The 5,693-nt window shown below is 36.7% G+C and overlaps 1 long non-coding RNA gene across 2 annotated transcripts; it reads left to right on the top strand.

Annotated features, from left to right (window-relative positions):
* The first annotated feature begins 245 nt into the window (after positions 1-245).
* On the top strand, positions 246-4,357 carry LOC132156499 (uncharacterized). Of its 2 annotated transcripts, none has more exons than XR_009437444.1 (3): positions 246-771; positions 2,092-2,951; positions 4,207-4,325. It is a non-coding gene; the product is annotated as an uncharacterized LOC132156499 (long non-coding RNA). The 2 variants fall into 2 exon arrangements; XR_009437443.1 differs by having other exon boundaries at positions 247-771; positions 4,220-4,357.
* The last annotated feature ends 1,336 nt before the right edge of the window (positions 4,358-5,693 follow it).

The following is a 5,693-nucleotide window of genomic DNA, read 5'->3' as shown; positions in this document are numbered from 1 at the left end:
AGGCGCGTATTTATAGTCACGCTGGTAGTGACGTCAGAGGCTGTCGCCGGCGAACACGTTGGCATTTTTCAAAGTATGCTTCAGACACGGGTCACAACGAGGTGTTCCCCATAGTGTCCCCTCAAAGGACACAGTTCGAAGTTCCCTTGACAGGGAAATGATTTTTAAAAAAAATGTACCGAGGCTTACCATTATTTACATAGCGAGACAGTGGGTCGTGTACTGTTACACAGTGGGGGTCTTTTTAAAATTGAACGTGCAACCAGCCAGTCGAGCAGTCTAAATCTCTCAGCATGGTGCTGGTTAGTTTTGTGTGTGTGTGTGTGTGTGTGTGATGTTAACATACATGAAGTTATAAATGTTTAAAAGTATTTTAACGTGTTTGATGACAATCATCAGACTAAGTATTTTGTCTAATAACTTAATTGTACAGTGGAGTAAGGTAAGTAAATGTTTATCAATTACACATTAGAAAAGGAGGAGGCTGGAACTTGGAAGTGAAAAACGCTGTATATCCAGGTATGCATAATTATTAGGCAGATCTTCTTTTACAAATAAAACAAGCCAAAAAAAGATTATATATCACTTATAAAAGATTAAATGCAAAATTAATAGTTAAGATTGGTGTGGTTTGGAATTGGTAAATTTTACCAAAAAATATGATCAGAAAATCCTTCTTTTAATTCTGCACAGTGCATATGCAAAAGGTAAGGTAAAGGTAAGATTTGGTAGGTGTACATTAAGTCTAATCAATGAATAAAGTAGGTAAAAGTCAAGTGTAATAATAATAACTAGAATTAAAAGTTAGTGAACTAACTTTGATGTTGGCTTGGCCATCTTGGCCATGGGGCAAAAGAGCCACAGTACTTGTGTGCCCAACATTCTTGAGGTGCCCCGCTGCCAAAAAAAAAAAAATAATAATACCATTAAAAAATACACCTGCAACAGTCGTTTTCCATGGTCCCTTGCTGTTTTCCTTTTTAATAAAAAGCCTAGGCTATGATAACAGCTAGGACAGGGTTGTCTAGCTGAATGCGAAATAAGTCATGCAAAAATTATAATCTCCTAAATACCATTCAATTTGATCTGATTTTAATAGTACTGACAACATATTTAAGTTATCACACAGTACTGAAAAATTAAAGAAGGGACACTATATATAGTATACTTCGGCGAGTCAAGAGCTAAACAAAAAGTCCTGTTTCATTACAAAATACTGTACCTTTTATAAACTTTATACTATTACCACAACATTTTTATTTATATTTATTAAAAAATAAATATTTCATAAAACTGAAACTTAAATATATTATTTCTATAGGCTATACAAAAAAGAAAAGAAAAAAGACTAAATAATAAGGCTGAATAAGCTGATCTATAGCATGCTAAATGGTGGTTGCCTGTCTATGAATGGTACACCCCTCTAAGCTTACAGAAGTTGTTTTTACCCAAGTCCTCAGTAGCCAATGACATTGACCCGTTCAAACTGATTTTTAATGCGTACTTCACGTGTATTTAAAACGTGTATTTAACATGTGAAATACACGTTAAATACGCGCTGATTTTTCCCGAGTAAACGCTCATTGTGAGCTACGTGGAGACAATGCCTCCAGCAGCTGACCAGCAGTGATTCTTCTCTCGTCTTTCTGACTGCTCTCTGCCCAGAAATAAATTATTAATGAGCCCTAACCCCTGTACTAATCAGATATGTTGGTTTAGCTTGTCAGTTTGAAGGAAATTGTATTATTTACTTGTATTTTTAACCGGTTTAAAAGTGAAACGAAACCCGACTCCTCCCCTAAATCTCTCTCGGCTATTGCAACTGTAGGGGTGCAATTTTTCTCAGACAATGTAAGTCTATGGGTAATGTATTAAACATTTAAAAATTAATAAAAAAAAAAACATTACGTCTGATCACTCTGAAAAGATATAGCACACACCACCGCTCTATCCCGCAGGTGTCTGCCGAGTTTGGGGCTTGTGGCTTTAAAGCCCTAGGAGGAGATACGTTTGGAATTTTTAGTCTCAGAAAAATAAGAAGAAGAAGAAGGAGAAGTTTAAATAGCATAACAGTATGTTGGCTTTGCCAAGCCAACATAATGAATGATTCTGAAATAAGACAACTGTAAAATCTTTGAAATGTATTTTAGGTTTGCCATGTTCTGTACAGGGCTGAGGACCTGTAAGCTGCTCATCTGGGTTCCATCACAGCAAGTTACATGTGCCACACAATGAGCAATTCTGTGCAAAGACTGTAGCTAGACTACAAACGTTTTATTTTAAGTGTATGCTTCGTCGTGTCAGATGAGTTTCAGGCAGGCTACCTGCTGCTTTCCACAAGATACTTGCAGCTTTGTAAATAAGCAGGAATGAGAATAATTAGGTTAAGGATAGGATATTAGGTAATTGGGATGGGATGTAGAGGATGTGGGTGAAGACTAACTATATGAAATAAGTTGTTTTAAATCAGTTGTGTTAAACAAGAGACAGATTGTGATTTGTTTTTTAGAACATGGATAATTTAATATAAGTTGTATAAAATCATTTGTGATTTGTTGATCAGTGTTTGTTGTTTTCAGGAAGCAAGAGACACCTCCTACTGACCATCCTATAAAATTTCAACATTTAATTTCCATATGTAATAAACCAAGATGGAATTAACTTGCAAACCTGACATGACTTATTCCTTCAAATTAAAGATTAAAGATAAAAAAAAGATCAAATTAAGATAAATAAATAAAAACTATTTACAGCAGGTAATGTCAGGTGACACTGTAAAGGTTCATAAAAATAACCTATTACAGCAGGTAACTTCTGGTGACATTGTAAAGGTTCATAAAAATATCTATTACAGCAGGTAACTTCTGGTGACTTTCAGCAAGATCAGGGGCATGTGGATCTGATCACCCTCACAGTTGTCCACTGCATCACTGGCGGTCATCGATACATCTGTGGAAATAATTAAACATTTTTAAATTAGTACTTACAATATATCATGAGTATTAATATATGATGGGGCCCGAACTTAGAACTGTGTGTGTGTGAGAGAGATGCATTAGAAACAAAACAGTATACACACTCTTAACTGTAGTGTTCAAACGTAGGTCAGTATCCAGTGTTGGGGAAAGTTACTTTTAAAAGTAATGCCTTACAATATTGCGTTACTCCCTAAAAAAGTAACTAAATACGTTACTTAGTTACTTTTTATGGAAAGTAATGTGTTACATTACTTTTGCGTTACTTTCACGTTACTTTTTAAATATGAGCAGGGCTTGATTGTTTTTAATATAAGAAGTTATATTTATAGCAAATGTAAAAGCCCTTTCACACCAAAAAGTGTAATGAATAAACCTCAGGCTGTAGGAAAAGTGAATTCACGTCTGTACAGTAGAACACAGGAGAACAAGATTCAACACTCGTCAGCAATAAAAAAAAAACAATGAAGCACAATTGTTAGTTTATCTAAAGTAATTTTTTTATTATTAGTATGGTTGAACTGGATCATTAAAGGTCAGCAGCAAAGACACTGCTAATAAAATGGGAATAGATACATTTGTGTTATTTAATATATTTAGTTATTGCAGGTTTGCGTCATATTCTGAGTTTGCATTTCACTGTTTTGATTAATTTTTTAATGAATACTAAATCTGTTTTGTTTTGTTTTTTTGTGAGTGGGATGAATTAATGCACATTCACATTTAGTCTAGAACTACAGTAACATGTTCACACAGCGCACACAACGCCTCCATACTCCGATTTCTCCCAATATGGGAACAGGAGGCTTGTCAGTCAAAAAATGGGAATACAAAGTAACTGGCGTTACTTTTTTGAAAAAGTAACTCAGATATTTTCTTGTAAATTAAAAAGTAATGCGTTACTTTACTAGTTACTTGAAAAAAGTAATCTGATTACGTAACTCGCGTTACTTGTAATGCATTACCCCCAACACTGTCAGTATCTGAATGAGAAATGTAGCTAGCTGGCCTGCTATCACCTGCAATCTATTTAGCAGGAATAATGTGAGCTATTGTAATGTACTATAATATCTTGTACTACCGTAAATATTAAATAAATAGGTGGACAATGGTAATCATGGAAAATTTGTTGTACTTCGTTAACTGCCTGTTGCTGATCTTAAATGTATTCATAGAACAGACTTCATAAATCTAACTTTAGGCGAGCAAACACATAGCTAGTTAAGTTAAGGTTAGCTTACCAGAATCTGACAACCTTTTTATCCCCCGGCGTGACTTCTTTAACGGAACATCGTAGTCGAGCCATTTCTCGGGGTAAGGGTGTTCGTCAGTCGCCTTCCCGTCCATGAAATGGTACAAATACACATAAGAGCGCGTGGGTGGGTGCTTCAAATTTAGCGCCTTCATCCATTTCCTCATGTGCTTCTCTTCTTTAGGTGGTGGGTGTAAATTGTAAAGTACACTACAACACTCCGACCGCTTCACAATGTGTTCGCTACATCGTTGGTGGAATTGTTTTTTTTAATACAATTGTTATGCAGCCCCTAACTGAGCATATAATACTTGATATATTTGCGTTCTGTTATCTAGCCACTAGCTTAGGTACGTTACGTCCGGTCCCTCAGCCGGAAGTAAGATGACAAAACGAGCGCAATGGCGGCACCATTGTTGCCATGGAAAATAAGGTGAATACAAGTGCCATGACAAGTCTCAGTTAGTCTAGTACAGAACGCATAGGCAGGTTTTTTTTTTTTTTTTTTTTTATATAATGAAAGACAACAAAAAAGTGCTAATATTAGTTGGTTAAGTGCTGGCGAAAAAGATGAGTCTTTAGATGTTTCTTGAAAATGAGTAAAGACTCAGCTGTACAAATTGAGATTGGGAGGTCATTCCACCAGCTGGGTGGAGAGTGATTTTGAATTTCTTTGGGATGGCACCACAAGGCGTCGTTCACTTGCAGAGCACAAACTTCTGGAGGGCACATAAGATCGAACGAGTGAGTTTAGGTATGTTGGTGCCGTGCCAGTGGTCATCTTGTAGGCAAGCATCAGTATCTTGAATTTGATGCGAGCGGCTACTGGTAGCCAGTGATGAGGAGAGGAGTAACGTGAGCTTTTTTTGGCTTATTGAAGACAACCCTCACTGCTGCATTCTGGATCAGTTGCAGAGGCTTGATAGTACCGTACATGCAGGAAGGCCCCCCAGGGCCTGCCAACAATTAAATTAAAAACGATTTAATTGTTGAAACTGTGATTTTGGGGGATGTCTTGTCATTAACACAGATGAAGCTTTCATGATGAACTTCATTGCTGTTTCTTTCTTGCCACTAAATCATGGCGCCCATACACTGCATGATTTTCCAAGTCTCCGTATTGCTTTTCCTCCACAACTGTTTTGGATATATCATGAAGTTGTTGTGCCATTTGCTCTCTACATGATGGATCAGCATTTGGAGGTCACACTATACACAATAATTCACTTGGAAGAATCCATGACAACACTGTCTTGTTTACAAAACACATGCACAAGTAGTGATACAGGAAATGACATAAGATCACGCATGAGTGGAAATCTTGTGAAAGATTGGAATTTCTCCAAATGAAATTGGTGGTCCAGAAGAAGCTTGTGATCTAGGTTGTCAGTGCAGTGATTTACTCAGGAGAAACAAAGCAGAAGAATATAGAGGAGAGAATGGTGCAGGGACAACTCCTGCCCCTA

This window comes from Carassius carassius, chromosome 14, assembly GCF_963082965.1.
Source record: "Carassius carassius chromosome 14, fCarCar2.1, whole genome shotgun sequence".
Lineage (NCBI taxonomy): Eukaryota > Metazoa > Chordata > Actinopteri > Cypriniformes > Cyprinidae > Carassius > Carassius carassius.
The sequence above is the reverse complement of the archived record's forward strand: the minus strand, read 5'-3'. Positions and strand labels throughout refer to the sequence as shown.